Source organism: Eptatretus burgeri, chromosome 5, assembly GCF_056783735.1.
Source record: "Eptatretus burgeri isolate ZD-2024b chromosome 5, Ebu_testis_v1, whole genome shotgun sequence".
Lineage (NCBI taxonomy): Eukaryota > Metazoa > Chordata > Myxini > Myxiniformes > Myxinidae > Eptatretus > Eptatretus burgeri.
This window is the reverse complement of record NC_140965.1, coordinates 27,502,966-27,519,727: the sequence shown is the minus strand read 5'-3', so window position 1 is coordinate 27,519,727 and position 16,762 is coordinate 27,502,966. Positions and strand designations below refer to the sequence as shown.

Below are 16,762 nucleotides of genomic sequence, written 5' to 3'. Positions count from 1 at the left end.
TCACTTATTGATCAACCTTTGCATTATTAATAGGGGGGTCGTCAAAAACAAATGTAATCATTAGTCTCTGAAATACACAAACTAAATACCTCATTTATAACTGATCAAAATCAAGTCCCATGACAGGTGAGACCATAGTCACAAAAGAGACCAGAGTGGTTGAAGAGAATGTCCACCACTATTTTTACCAAGAACCTTCGGTACTGAATGCTGTCTGCAAAGCAGCTCTGACCAGGTTTTATTTACCCAGTAAGGCTCGCCTTGTTCATCATTTATTGAAAGCATGCAAAATGACTTGTACTGTACTGTACTGTTCTGTGTTTATCGTCAGGTCAAGTGAACCCTGATCACATATTCAATCACTATCTCTCTTGCAACCTATTCGGTACATCATTATCATTGTGATGTATTGCTATGTTGCGTCTGCGTATGCGTGAACAGGCCTGGTGTGCAATAGTTGGATTAAAAGTTTGTTGGACAATGGCAGCGTTCTGGTAACCCATGTTTCTCTTTGCCTCTTGACACACGTTTCAGTTCTGAGATAACTGAACAATTATTATATATATTTTTGTATGCAGAGTCTCGGTTCGTGGAAAAGCATAAACACTGAATGGATCAGGACGCAACAGGACAACAGGACAACAGGACAACAGGACAAAAGGAACAGTTGAGAGAGGGGGAAACACCAACAGCAAGGTTGATGGACAAAATAGATGGAGACGGACAAACAATGGGTGTGGGAACTTGGGAGGAATAAGGAGTCGGAGAGAATGCATGTTGTGGACATCCATACATACATACATATTGTTGCGAATTCGCGCCCGCCGGCGTGCGATCGGCCACGTGACTCGAATCGCGGCACGTCGCCCACCGGACGGACAATTCTGTCGTGACCCTCTCGGACTAACGCCGGGAACTCGTCACGGGTGGGCCTTTCGGCCTCACCACGATCGTGCCAATTTGCCACCCGCGTGGGATAGGGTTGTTCGCCAAACTCGACCTACCTCAGTACCCACACGGATTGTAGACCGGGCAATCGCACCTTGCCGCAGGTCGACTCTGGACACGGGCCGCTTAAGCGGTCCGTTCCGTGCTATCGGGATAACCGAGCGGTGTTATCATCGGCCTCGACGGTTCCGATTAATTATCGGGCGTATTAAGCCCACTACAAACCCTTAACGTGAAGCAAGATGGAGATTAAAACGAAGGAAAGGACGCAGCAAAACGGGGAACAATTCAACATAATGCACTTTATTTACATGACACACGAAGAGCACACATATATCAATTTAAAAACAAAAACAACAATGCAGAGCTAACCGAATACGCGAACACACTGCAACACTTGTACAGTTTTACTTTACAAGACACGGCGCCACAAGATCCATACAAAAACAAAAGAAAAGGCCACCCTCAAAGACAAGGGGGCAGACTGGGCCCGTGGGCCTTGATGGCATGGGACTTGGCAGACCGAAAGAGTCCCACGAGACCGTTGCAGGTGACCTGCACCCTCGCGGTGCGATGGTGGGCGAACTCTCTCCGGCGCTCCTTGTACGTACGCGCAGGTCCGCGCGACACAGCTGGCAGAGTGGCACCTCCAGTCCGCGTCCCCTCCGCGACGTCTGGACTCTCCACCGACTGCAAGCTCCAACGAGCGGGTCGCTCTACGGACCGCTTCTCGAAGACCACGAACCACCGACTGATACTGACACTCTCACCGACCGCCCTGACCTGACCTCCTCTGACCTGACTTCCTCTGGTGTGACTTTCCCCGACCTAACTTCCTCTTAGCGGCGCCTCCGTGCGCCCTTTTATTTCCCCGGCACCCTGCCCCTCCCATCGCGGCATGCGGGGGGGGGACATTCCACCAGAGAAATCGGGGCGGGAGTTGAGTTTCAACCGTCATTCTTGTTTCCCAGAGAAATCGGGGCGAGAGTTGTTGTTCCCCTTTTGTGTTCGTGGAGATATTGACGGTTGCTGGCGGAGTGGTGAGGATGGCGTGGTTGTTGAGAGGCAGGTGTGGTTGTGGTTGTTGTGAAGCGGCGTTGTGGTTTGTGGTTGTGTGATGGTGGTTGAGACGTGGTTGGTTCAATATAAAGATAGAACAGAAAAACGCCTATCTCAAAGCGTCGCAGCCCGAATGAATCACATTAATTCCCTCGAAACAACGGGTTTGGGGATAACTACACATGTACTTAAGAGATACCCCACCTTCGGGACCTGGATGGTGGTTTGCGAATTTCCACAGCCCTAACTATATATATATATATATATATATATATATATATATATATATATATATATATATATATATATATATATATATATATATATACACACGTCGAGATCAGGGTCTGCAATCAAGCAATGACTACACCAATCGTCGTAGAGAAGAGCTTTAATGCGCACCAAAAGTGTACACGAGAGTAGAAAGGCACAGAATACCTACAGTATACCAGCTCAGTCAAACTCTGGCCTGCAAGCAGTTTGGTTTACTTTATATATACTTTTCCTGCTCATCTGTTTTCATGATTTCCCCAACTTCCATCAGATTTATATTTCCTTTCTAAGATATCGTATTCTTTGAAAGTAACAACACCCCAGCAAATATTCTCTCCTGGCCTGACAAAGCATTGATCTTTTCACAAGCAAGAAGATCTGTTATTGGTCAAGCAGATCTTTATCACAATATATATATATATATATATATATATATATATATATATATATATATATATATATATATATATATATATATATATATATATATATATATATATTATCATCGTCTCAGTCTACTGCAAGATGTTCCCTTTTGAACTATACCAAAACAGTGCTGATTTATGATTGGGCTTCTCCGAGCTCAAGGCTCAAAGAATGTTGTTACAAGGGCCAACAAGAAAGCCAGATGTTCAGCTGCAAGAGAGAGACACAGAGACACAGAGACACAGAGACACAGAGACACAGAGACACAGAGACACAGAGACACAGAGACACAGAGACACAGAGACACAGAGACACAGAGACACAGAGACATATATATATATATATATATATATATATATATATATATATATATATATATATATATATATATATATATATATATATATATATATCCGACTTGCTTTGATTACCAACAGTCAAAAATGGTAGCTTACTGAGAGCATCTTAAATGCTTTGGCTTCCTCAATTAAATGCTACATTCAATTTTTTAAGAAAAGGTAATCCTATTAAAATGGCTGCTCTCATCTTGGGAGCTGTTCAACAGCTCCATATATATATATATATATATATATATATATATATATATATATATATATATATATATATATATATATATATATATATACATATAAACATATATATATATGTTTATATATATATATATATATATATATATATATATATATATATATATATATATATATATATATATATATACACATATACATATACATACACTGGTCAAAAAATGGAAACGCAGGTAAATGAGGGACACCAAGTATATTGAAAGCAATGGCTTCCACACAGGTGTGGCCTATGTGGTAATTCAGCAAAGCAACATCCCAGCATGCTGAGGGTCAAGTATAAAAATGCTGTACAGGCCGAGTTGCCTGTAATTATGGCTAGCATGGCTGCAGGAGACCTCTGATTTTGAAAGAGGCAGGAGCTTCAGTGACACAGACAGCTCAAGTTGCTGACGTTTCACGAGCAACGGTGTCGAAGGTGATGTTGGGATGGAACTGCGAGGGAAAGACATCATCAGCAAAAGACAACAGTGCACAGAAGTGCATGCTCCAGAATTGTGATACCCATGCATTAATTTGAAGTGCAAAGTGAGCAACTGAACATCAATTGACTGTAAATTTCAACCTGGGGCGCGAGCAGCCAGTTTCATCAAAAACGGTCCGCTGACAACTCCGAATGGGATACCAGTCAGGTTGTAGTGCCCAAACCACTCATCACAACTGGCAATACCCATTTGTGAGTCCAATGGTGCAAAAATCACAGGCATTGGACTACCAAGCAGTGGAGAAATGTGATATGTCAGATGAGTCATCCTTCACCATGTTCTCGAGAAATGGACGAGTGCAAGTGTGGCGCCAACCTAAATAGCTCTACAACCCTGAGTGTTTGGTTCCAACAGTGAAGGGTGCTGGTGGTTCTGTAACGTTGTTGGGCACATTTTCCTGGCATGGTTGGGGTGCAGTCATTCCCTTGGAAGGCAAGGTAATTGCCAATAGCTACTTAATGGCCTGAGTCATCATCTTCACCCCCCCATGTTTCAGCATTTTTTTTCCTGCTGGGAGGGGTGTCTTCCAGGATGACTAAAGCTCCACCCACAGAGCACATGTGGTCACCCAATAGTTTGATAAGCATGACACTGATGTTATACATATGTCATGGCCTTCTCACTCACCAGATCTGAACCCAATCAAGCATTTATGGGATATTCTGGAATGACGCCAGCGACAGAATTTTCCACCTCCATCAAACAGGTGTGAGTTGATTGATATCCTCGTGGAAGAATGGTGCCGCATCCCTCCTTCAGAATTCCAGATGCTGGTGGACTCTATGCCATGCCTCATACAGGCTGTACTGGCCACATATGTTGGCTCAAAACCATTTTAAGTGACATCAAAGTGGCGTTTCCATTTTTTTGTCCACTACATATGTATATATATGTATATATATATATATATATATATATATATATATATATATATATATATATATATATATATATATATATATATATATATATCTCTTCTTCTTTCGGCGACTCCCGCTAGGGGTCGCCACTGCAGATCATTTGTATGATCCATATAGTGATTTGGCTTAGTTTTTATGCTAGATGCCCTTCATGACACAACCCTAGTCGCCTCTTACGACACAGGGATATGGTACACCTATTCTAACCGGGGCATAAACTGGTACCTACTTCGCCGACCTCGGAAGGATGACAGGCTGAGTCAACCTCCTGGTGTGTATTAATTCAAGCGGCCAACGGGGCTTGAACTCAGGACCTTTTGGATCCCAAGCCACTACCCTAACCACTACGCCAACACCAGGCTTTTTATATATATATATATATATATATATATATATATATATATATATATATATATATATATATATATATATATATATATATATATATATATATATATATATATATATATTGTTGCAGTTATGGAAAAGACCCCCACATGCATTCAGGACAGGTAGGATTTTCTCCAGACAGATATTTCTTCAGTTTATGTGAGATGGATTTCCTACCTTTTGGATACAAGGATATTTTGGGAGGGAGATGCATCATGAGTTGGAATGTTGAAGTTCTCTTTAATCCCTCCATCTATCAATCCATCTATTGATCCTTCTTTAGCCCCAGCTGCCCATCCATTGGCAGTCCCTCTCTATGTTGGCCTTTCAAGCCCCGTAACTACTCGCAGTCCTGCTCTTTGCCCATCAAACCTCCCCCTCCCTCCTTTTCCATTCCACATCTGAAACCGCCCCCATTCTGGAATATCAGAAATTACCCCCATTTCTTCAAAACAATGGACCAACATTACCTGTTAACTCGCACAAACGATTATTAATTGGACGTGGAAACTAAATACTCATTTCTTTTCAATTCCTGCAAAAGACCCCCATTTGGACACTATGAAGGCAATTATTAACCTCCGCCATCAAAGATGGATGGAGGTTACTGTTTTGACTCCTTTCTGTTTGTTTGTTTATAAACAGTATTTCGGAAAAAAACTCCTTGACATATTTCGACGAAACTTGGTGGGGTGGGGGGGGGGGGTTAGGTCTGGTCCAAGGATCATGCCATTAGATTTTGGACTTGGTCCAAAATCCAATATGGCCGCTATGGTGCCCAATTTGAAAAAATATTTGATTTTTTTTTTTTTTGCATTTCTACATGTTTTAAGTGATTTCCACCCCCCCCCCAAAAAAAAATTTGTTAGAGAAAAAAAAAAATTGCAAATTTTTTTCAACAAAAATTCGATTTTTTTTTTTTTTTTGCATTTCGACATGTTTTAAGTGATTTCCAACAAAAAACATGCCAAAATTATAATTGCGGCTGATTTTGGAACTTCAGGTGGATATACCCACGTAAAATAATTTGTCTCAAGGAATCTAGTTTTGACGAATGAATTGAGTATGTAAAAGGGAAAGTTGCAAACTCTCTGTGAGCACTGTTGACGTCAAATTGAATGAATAGGATATCAGGTTCACTTGAGTGACCTAGCAGTATTGGCGGCAGAGGTTTTGCACTCTCCCGAGTGCTCCCTCTCTAGTTAACCCTGCAGTAACCTCTTCTTTTTATAATACTTGCAAAACAACACATGAGGAGCTATAGTATAATTAACACTGCAGCTGTTCGCTGAAGCTGATGTCACCGTGCATGCGTGGTTCAAGCTGACGCCATTGTGTGTTCAAGTCATCATGCATGAGTTCAACAGAAACAACAACTCCACAGATGGTTGGTTTTGAGAGCAGATCAGCTTGGACCTCCAAAGTGAGTAGATTTAGAAACCGATTGAAGTCAGTTGCGGAAAACAGAAAAGCTAAACCTTCATACAGAGCAGATGGTTTTCGCCTCCTCCATATACACACTGATGTTTCACATGTAAGGTACTTCAGGGTTATTTTGAGATGATACACAAATGTGTCATCCCTCATTTGGATGCGAAGCTGGATGTCCTGTCTGTTAGCATTCTTTGGTAGACAATAAAGATCTCACAGTGTCCTTCATGAAGAGTAAGCAAGTTATCAGCGATACCATGAACCAATTCAAAATTATTGCCTTGACTACCACTGGGAAGGTAAAGGCAAACCACCGAGTGTAATCTTTGCCATGGAGCTGCCTTGGCAGCAATGAAGCTGCCTTCAGGCAGAGCACCAGACTGAAAAATAAATGAAAGATGGATACTTTCTTAACAAGAGCAAACACAATCAACAGAATTCCCAAAATGGACCAAAATGACAGAGTAATGCATTATTTACTGAAAGTTTTCATCACCAATGACAAAAATAATCTTTTAACCAAATTCTACCATTTGTGGCAAAGAATGATTCAAAAAATTACAATGAAAGTTGGTTGTTAAACGTCTGTCTGCATTCTCTTCTCTTTAAAAGATCATTATCATTTCTTTCATATATACAGGGTGGTGCATAGCTGACTGACACATTTGGATATGTAATAATTGAAACACATGAGGTTTATGTTCAAAGCCTGCAATCATATAATTTGTGGTACATCACATCAAGAAGGTGGCCTCCACAAGTTGCAGTCCATCGTCGTGGAAAAATGTTTCCACAACCCCAACCCTCGGAGAGGAGAGTGGTCTGAAATGTGTCAGTCGGTGGACCACCCTGTATATGTATGTATGTATGTATATTTATGTGTATATATACACACCAGATGCAAGTCCTGACTGTTATGGTGAGCATCACCGTGGATTAGGTCTCGCACAGTAAAACCACATAATCTGCAAAGAACAACCGTCCATCTGCCACCCAAACAATTGGTCCCACGAGGACAAACAATTCAACCAGAAGGCACATCAAAACATGTGGAGTGTGACAATCACTCCCATTGGAAATCGTCTGACACTACTGGATATATATATATATATATATATATATATATATATATATATATATATATATATATATATATATATATATATATATATATATATATATATATATATACATATATATATATATATATATATATATATATATATATATATATATACATATATATGTATATATATACACACACATCATATAATATACATATAATATGTATATAGTATATTAATATATATTATATGTATATGTAATATATATTGTGGTTGAGGAAATTCGCAAACCACCATTCAGGTCCCGCAGGTGAGATATCTCTGTAAGTACATTTGTAGTTAGCCCAAACCCGTTGTTTAGAGGGAATAAATGTGATTCATTCGGGCTGCGACCCTTTAAGATAGCCGTTTTTCTGTTCTATCTTTATTTTGAACCAACCACGTCTCAACCGCCATCACAACAACAACGCCAACAGCCACGACCTTTACCATCACGACTCGCTCTCGCAACCATCGCATCACCGCCATTCCAAGCGTCGCCATGGCCATCACCGCCACTTTAGGCCCTCCACCACCTTCACCTCTCCTCCTTCTGCCGCCATTCCCACACCGCTTGTGGGCACCGATCCTGGACTCGTACAGGGCGCGCGCCGAGCAGCGGGTGCAAAAAGCGGTCTTTCCGGGGAAGTCGGATCAGGAATGATTCACGCCCACTTCTGATCCGTCCAATCATTAAGCGCGGGGCGATTTGGCCCCGCCTCCAGGCGCGTCGGAGTAGAATCGCGATATGCAAATTCGCGGATCAGGAATGATTCACACCCACTGTTCCTCCGTCCAATGGGCGAGCATGGCTCCGCCCCCGAGCCCATCCTGATCCGAAAATCTGCATATGGTTTCTCCTGCTGCACTATAAAGCGCCGAGCGCGGGGCGAGTAGAGAGTTTGTTTCGGGCTCGGGCGAGTTGTGGCGGCGGCGAAGTGTGGCAGCAGCAGTCAAGACGGGTCTGGAGGAGAGTCGGTCTGTCGGGGTTCGGAGTCTGTCGGGGAGCTGCAGAGAGGAGATGCCAGGAACGCGGTCGAGGGCGCAGTGTAGTCGCTCATCGCGGGACCCAAGCAAGCCAGCTATCCTCTTTCCACAGAGCATCAACAACCCCCCCTGTTTTCCCCCGCGCTGAGATAGTGCGAAAAGGGGGCCCCGTTCCCACCCCCATTCCAAGGAGTGCCAACGAAACCCGCGGAGGAGCGCGGAGTCGGGGCACCGCCGCCATTTTGCGGCTCATCACAAGACGGGTAGGCTCCACGCGGTTTCGGCCCCAGGCTCGTCTGCCCCCTTGTCGTAGAGGGTGGCCCCTTTTTCTTTTGCTTTTGAGTATATGTGTTGTCGGCGCCGTCTGTAAAGTAAAACTGTGTAAGTGTTGCCGTGTGCTCGCGTAGTCGGTAGCAGATCTGCATTGTGTTTCTTTTGTTGCAATTGCTTTTGGTGCATAATGGTTGTGTTCCTTTTGTTACATTTGCTTTTGGTGCATAATTGTTGTAATTGTATATGTGTGCTTTCCGTTTGCCGCGGAATAAATGTGCCTTATGTTGAACTGTTTTCCCGTTTCGCTTCGTCTTTTCTTTAATTGAATCTCCATCTTACTTCACGTAAAGGGTTGGTCGTCTGCCAAATACGCCCAATAATTAATCGGAACCGTCGAGGTTGACGATAACACCGCTCGGTTATCCCGATAGTACGGAACGGGTCGCTTAAAGTGGCCGTGTCCGAAGTCGACCTGCGGCGAGGTGCGATCGCCCGGTCTACCCTCCGTGTGGGTACTTAGGTAGGTCGAATTTGGCGAGCAACCCTATCCCACGCGGGGGGCCGATTGGCACGATCGTGGTGAGGCCGAAAGGCCCACCCGTGACTAGTTCCCGGCGTTAGTCCGAGAGGGTCACGACGGAATTGTCCGTCCGGTGGGCGACGTGCCGCGATTCGAGTTACGTGGCCGCTCGCACGCCGGCGGGCGTGAATTCGCAACACTGGTGTCAGGTCGTCGGACACAAACCCATCCCCCTCCTCGCGGCACTGGTGTCGGAGAGCGGGAAAACGGGCTCTCCTGTCTCCAGCTAAATTCACGGGAATCGGTCCAGGGGTGAGAGGAGCGACCCCCGATTCCCTCCAAATTACGAGCGATTCAAATTAACCCTTTACGAGAAATAAGATGGCGTCTCAAGGCGAGCGGGAGCCGGGGTTATTAGAAATGGATGTAGAATGTGTAGAGTCCATGGCCCAGGATGAAAACCCCGAGCAGGAAATGTTGGTTGTGCAGGAACACGAACTCCCCCAACTGAACCCAGAGCCCGAAATAGGTGCGGCGGCGGCGGCCGCGGTGTATGACACCTCCCCTCCCCCTCTCCACCAAAACCCTTCCCCGATCCCTGCCGAATCGGCTCAGCTGAGTGCACCCGACATGGCCCAGCTATGCGCCATGCTGGCGGCAATGAACAAGCAAATGGAAACGAATGCGCAAGGAATGAAGGAAGAAATGAAAGAACTGCGGGGTGAGATGCAGCAAATAGGCTGAAGCCTGCAGGCGGGCATGAAGGCAGTAACCAGGGAGCTCAAAATGGCGACTCCACGTGTGGGAGCGAACGAGCTGGGAGGGTGTGCAACGGCTGTCGGGCCCGCGGTGGAGGCGGGTGACAAAGTAATTCGGGGGACGTGTTGGGCGAGAAGTGTAAAGGTGACTGAGAGAGCAACAGTGACGGTGACCGAGGGGGAAAAACTAATTGGGGTGACGGAGACGTGCACGAGGGAGATAAGAGACGAGGTGAAAGGAATTGCGAGGGAGAGAAAAGAACAATTAAGACGGAAAGCAAGGATGAGGTACGCGGAGATCGTGAAAGAGCAAGGAGTGAAACAGAGGGAAGGACGGGAGCGACTTAAGGAGAAAGCAAGGTTGACTTACATAAAGATAAGGGGAAGATGCCAGAAAGAAGCAGAAACTAATAGACACGAGGGGACAACAGAAACTAATAAATGTACAGAGACACGGGAGATGGGAACGATAGAGGGAAGACTACACGATGAAGGCGGGGTTAGAGACGAACACACACACAGAGTTAGTGGTGGACAATGGGGGTGAGCTGGCGGACTGGGTGGAGACCCGGTGCGAGCAGCTGGATGGCCTCCTCCAGGAACGAGGGGAGGGAGTATGCCCCCTTGAGGCGAGTCACGACCAGGTGAGTTCGGTCGTGTCGAGCGAGGTCGAGGGGAGGAGTGCTGTGGACAGATGCACGGAGAGCTTGGGGGGTATAGAGGCCCAGGAGACCCTTGTGGGGACACAAATCCCCAGTGTGGTTGTCCCGGTGTGTGTGGTGCCAGGTGTGAGTGCCTCCCATGTGTGGAAGCGACCCCGTGTGTGAGTGGTGTGGTGGCAAGTGTGCCGAAGGGCGTGCTTCCCAGCGCGCCGTGTGTGAGTGAGACACCGCGGGCGAGTGCCCCCACGTGTGTGAGTGAGACACCGTAGGTGAGTGCCCCCGCGTGTGTGAGTGAGGCACCGCGGGCGAGTGCCCCCGCGTGTGTGAGTGAGACACCGCGGGCGAGTGCCCCGCGTGTGTGAGTGGTATGGGTTGTGTGAGGGAAATGGCACGAGTGAGTGAACGGCCGAGTGCAAGGGAGACCGTGTGTGTGAGAGAGCAGTATGTGAGGGAGATGTCAGTCGGCATGCGGGAGCACGCAGCCGCGTCTCCCGGGGTGAATGTAATGGAGTGGAGTGTGAGCGTTGTGACACGCAGGTGTGCGTGTGTTGAATGGCAACGAAGACGGCGACAGAGGAAAGAAAGCCGAGTAGCGGCTGTAGATGTTTTGAGCACCACGCCGCGTTCACCCAGCAGCGAGCACGAGGTCCGTGCTGTGCAACGCACGAGGCCCCCACGTGCTCGGTTGCGAGAGTGAAGTCCCGGTCCGGAAACGAGCGCGGTGAATGTTGCCGATCCCGCGACGGACAAAGGTTAGGCAGGATTATGGATTTGGACCGGACGGGTTCTCCACGCGGGCGTGTGTGTGTTTAGCTCCAACGGGCAAAGCACATGTGTTCGCGTGGGGAACCCCTCAAGACGTGGGGCTTGTTTTTTTTATGCGCATGGTGACGTCATGGCTGCACGTGGGGTTGGAATCCGGCAGGAGGGGTATCCCTGCCGGATGGTACCGTCCAAGGAGGGACGAGGTACACGTACAGCTGCATGACGTCACGGGCAGGTGCAAAGTGCGCGAGCTGTGAGTTGCCGCGCTGGTGCTGCGCGATGGAAAAAAAAAAAAAAAAAAAAAAAAACAGCAAGCCTCGCTTTCGGGTGAACAGGATTCCCGGGCGAGGGGTGGAAGACCCCCTTACCTGGGCACAGGATGGAACTAGTTAGGGGGAAGGGTTAGCTTAGCTAGACCGGCTCCATGGGGCAGGGGTAAGTCCTCATGGGGCCGGTGGAATGGATTAGGTAGAGGGATTTTAGCCAGATTTAGGTGGGGAAATGATTTTAATGATTTAGAAGACAGTGACAGACTGTGGATGTGTAGAGGGGACGTAGTTTAGCTACGTAGTGTTAAATGGAACTTGCTATAGTTTAAGGGACGACGTGGGAGCATGAGTTAGTTAGGGGAGGTAGTTAGAAGGATGGCAGAGTTCAGCGGTGAGTGTGTTGAAGAGTTGTGGGTTGTGAGGTGAGTACGTGTGCTTGTTGAGTGAGTGAGGCCAGCGGGTCTGTGTGTATGGAGCGAATGGGGAATGCATGGTGCGATGAGTGATTGGGGGGAGGAGTGACTCCCGCCCAAGGGTCCCCGGGGTCAGTGTAGAGTGAGTTAGGGGGTTAGTCAAATTTACAAACTGGAGGTCGTTTTGCTGTTGGTGGAAATGTAGGCTCGAAACCCGTTTGGAGGGGTGCAGGAGCCCTGTTGACGGGCTGGGAGCGTGGCTGCGACAGGTGAGTATCACTGAGTGGGTACCCCGGGCACCAGGCTAGTCGGCCGTGGTAGGCCAAGGGCCCATGGGGGGCCGGGATAGCGTAGTGGGCACGGGTTTGTCCGCTTGGTGCGGGGCCCGGGGCGCCGTTAGCCGCGTGGGCAGTGTTGTGGGCACAGGGTGACCCTCGGAAAGGGGCCCGGGAAGCTAGCCTGCCACGTGTGCGTTTCAGGGGAGGTGCCATGGGGGGCACTCCCCGGTGTTTAGGGAGCTGGTAGGCTCGGAGGCAGTGTAGTGCCATAGCTGGAGATTCGGCAGAGGGTCGTGCCTGCCAAGGGGAGCCACGCGTCCCAGCCATGAGACCGTGTGAGGGCACGGAAAGAAAATTGGGGGGTGAGGCCCGAAATTGTGAGGATACCAACACAGGCGACGGGAATCTGGGTTCATAGAACCAATAGTTTAAGCGAGAGGCGCTTGTTGAAAGCCCTGGGGTAGTTTAACAGTTAAATGGTTAGGGTAGATTAGGAGATGTACCCCTCTGCACCATCCATCCCCTCGCTCTCGTTGTGGGCCGCTGGACCCACTTTGTGTTATAGATCGCTGAACTCTGGGGAGGCCATCCTGAGGCTTCGTTGGGCCTCGACACAGGACGCTAGCTCTCCCTTGTTCCCCTCCGGGAAGGGAACATAGGGGTTGGGAGTAGGCTCGGTGATAGGATAGGTTAGCTGAACAAGGATGATAAAGGGGGTTAGGGGACGATTTATAGTGGGGAAGTAAACATAAAAACAACAAAAAAATAAGTTGGGGCTAAATTGGTTTTGGACAAATTAAGGGAGTGGGTATGGACAGTGACAGGCAAAGGCGATTGGTTGGGAGGGAGACCGTAGGGTAGGTCCGAGCCCGCCTTCTGAGTGGCCAGCACCACTGCACTCCCTCCACCAACCTCGACTGAACGGCAAAGGTTGGCCAGCTTCATCTGCTGGCTGTGTTGCTGCAAGGCCTGTGCTGGCCCACTTCATCTGCCAGCAGCTGTTTACTTCAAGGCCTGTGCCGGCCAGTTCATCTGCCGGCTGTGTTTGCCTGCAGCGGCTCTGTTCTGCAGGCTGTGTTGCCTGCTCACCTTTGCCATGCCATGCCCACTGCCCCTGTTCACCAGCCCCATTCAAGTTTGCTTTTCCCCCCCACCCCCCTGTTCATTTCCATGTGCGCCAGGATCAAGGCAACAGTTTGCAAGCTGCAAGAACTGCCCTGTTGGCAGCTACAACACGGGCCTGCAGTGGCGGCCTGTGCACCGTGTTTGCGTCCATCCATTAATCCATCCATCCATCCATCCGTTGTGCTCATTGCGTGTGCCACTTGAGCTGGCACGGAGACTGCATTTGTGCAGCACATGCACCGTTGTGGTTCACTGCGTTCACTTCAAAAGTGAAGGCCTTGGACTGCGTGTGAGCAGCCGGCCACGTTCCTGTCACCTGCATTGCATGAGCCAGAGACTGCATGCGAGCAGCCTGGCTCCCTGCTAACTGCTTTCTTTTTGCAGAGTCCATTGATCCTGGGCCATGGTTTAGTGTAAAATTTGTAAGTTAAGGTTAAGATGTACTGTAAATATGAGTGCGCCCCTGGCATGTCTGTCTTAGCGCCGGCAATTTTATTTAAGTCGTCCGTGTGAGTGGGTTTGTTTAGTTAGTTACTCAGCCCTCAGGTTGTTTATTTTGGGGACACGAATACCATGAATGTCGCACTCAGGGATCCGTCGGTAAAACGTACTAGGGGAAAACTACACATGATGGCACACGAAAATTTGACGACTCGGGACGAGTCTGTAAAAAGGGGAGGGGGTAGTGTTACGGTTGAGGAAATTCGCAAACCACCATTCAGGTCCTGGAGGTGAGATATCTCTCTCTAAGTACATGTGTAGTTAGCCCCACACCCGTTGTTTAGAGGGAATAAATGTGATTCATTCGGGCTGCGACCCTTTAAGATAGCCGTTTTTCTGTTCTATCTTTATTTTGAACCAACCACGTCTCAACCGCCATCACAACAACAATGCCAACAGCCACGACCTTTACCATCACGACTCGCTCTCGCAACCATCACATCACCGCCATTCCAATCGTCGCCATGGCCATCACCGCCACTTTCGGCCCTCCACCACCTTCACCTCTCCTCCTTCTGCCGCCATTTCCGCACCGCTTGTGGGCACCGATCCTGGACTCGTACAGGGCGCGCGCCGAGCAGCGGGTGCAAAAAGCGGCCTTTCCGGGGAAGTCTGATCAGGAATGATTCACGCCCACTTCTGATCCGTCCAATCATTAAGCGCGGGGCGATTTGGCCCCGCCTCCAGGCGCGTCAGAGTAGAATCGCTATATGCAAATTCGCGGATCAGGAATGATTCACGCCCACTTTTCCTCTGTCCAATGGGCGAGCGTGGCTCCGCCCCAGAGCCCATCCTGATCCGAAAATCTGCATATGGCTTCTCCTGCTGCACTATAAAGCGCCGAGCGCGGGGCGAGTAGAGAGAGTTTCTGTTTCGGGCTCGGGTGAGTTGTGGCGGCGGCGAAGTGTGGCAGCAGCAGTCAAGACGGGTCTGGAGGAGAGTCGGTCTGTCGGGGTTCGGAGTCTGTCGGGGAGCTGCAGAGAGGAGAAGCCGGGAACGCGGTCGAGGGCGCAGTGGAGTCGCTCGTCGCGGGACCCAAGCAAGCCAGCTATCCTCTTTCCCCAGAGCATCAACAACCCCCCCCCCCCTGTTTCCCCACGCGCTGAGATAGTGCGAAAAGGGGGCCCCGTTCCCACCCCATTCCAAGGAGTGCCAACGAAACCCGCAGAGGAGCGCGGAGTCGGGGCACCGCCGCCATTTTGCGGCTCATCACAAGACGGGTAGGCTCCACGCGGTTTCGGCCCCAGGCTCGTCTGCCCCCTTGTCGTAGAGGGTGGCCCTTTTTTCTTTTGCTTTTGAGTATATGTGTTGTCGGCGCCGTCTGTAAAGTAAAACTGTGTAAGTGTTGCTGTGTGCTCGTGCAGTCGGTAGTAGATGTGCATTGTGTTCCTTTTGTTACATTTGCTTTTGGTGCATAATTGTTGTAATTGTATATGTGTGCTTTCCGTTTGCCGCGGAATAAATGTGCCTTATGTTGAACTGTTTTCCCGTTTCGCTTCGTCTTTTCTTTAATTGTATCTCCATCTTACTTCACGTAAAGGGTTGGTCGTGGGCCAAATACGCCCAATAATTAATCGGAACCGTCGAGGTTGACGATAACACCGCTCGGTTATCCCGATAGTACGGAACGGGTCGCTTAAAGTGGCCCGTGTCCGAAGTCGACCTGCGGCGAGGTGCGATCGCCCGGTCTACCCTCTGTGTGGGTACTTAGGTAGGTCAAATTTGGCGAGCAACCCTATCCCACGCGGGGGGCCGATTGGCACTATCGTGGTGAGGCCGAAAGGCCCACCCGTGACTAGTTCCCGGCGTTAGTCCGAGAGGGTCACGATGGAATTGTCCGTCCGGTGGGCGACGTGCCGCGATTCGAGTTACGTGGCCGCTCGCACCCCGGCGGACGCGAATTCGCAACAATATATATATATATATATATATATATATATATATATATATATATATATATATATATATATATATATATATATATATATATATATATATATATAGTTACCTTTATGGTGCTATCTGCTGTGTCTTCAAATTTGGAGTGCAGTAGTTAGTGTGTGTGTGTGTGTGTGTGTGTGTGTGTGTGTGTGTGTGTGTGTGTGTGTGTGTGTGTGTGTGTGTATGTATATATATACACACACTCACCCTCACACACTCACCCACACATAGTACTTGCTGTACTCCAAATTTTAAGGCACAGCAGATAGCACCATAAAGGTAACTTAATGCAAAACATTATCCTTAAAATGAAATTCCAGCGGACCCCAACATTCGCGGTTCGGGTATTCACAAACCCCGCATATTTGAGGTCAATAAAATTTGACCTAGTTCTACAATCATGGCTCTGTGCCTCACGTATTTGTGGGCATATTTGCTGTTTTTCGCAGGTGTATTGGCATTTTATGTGTGGGTGTATTTGCAGTTTTGTGCGAGCGTTTTCGCTGTTTTGTGTGGGCATATTCCCGTTTCAGTGCGGGCGTATTCGCAGTTTTGTGCGGGCGTATTCGCAGTTTTGTGCGGGCGTATTTGCAGTTTTGTGCGGGCATATTTGCATTTTTTGCAGGTGTA

General features: G+C 48.1%; 1 protein-coding gene across 3 annotated transcripts in view; it reads left to right on the top strand.

Moving 5' to 3' along the window:
* Positions 1-16,762, top strand: part of LOC147026123 (microsomal triglyceride transfer protein large subunit-like) — a 227,369-nt gene that overhangs the window by 18,306 nt on the left and 192,301 nt on the right. Inside the window, exon 2 of one of the 3 annotated variants that reach the window (XM_085881242.1) lies at positions 579-696. The exons of the other annotated variants lie outside the window; for them this stretch is intronic. The gene's annotated coding sequence lies outside the window, so the exon portion shown is untranslated. The remainder of the gene's footprint in view (positions 1-578; positions 697-16,762) is intronic. 3 annotated transcript variants of the gene reach the window in all.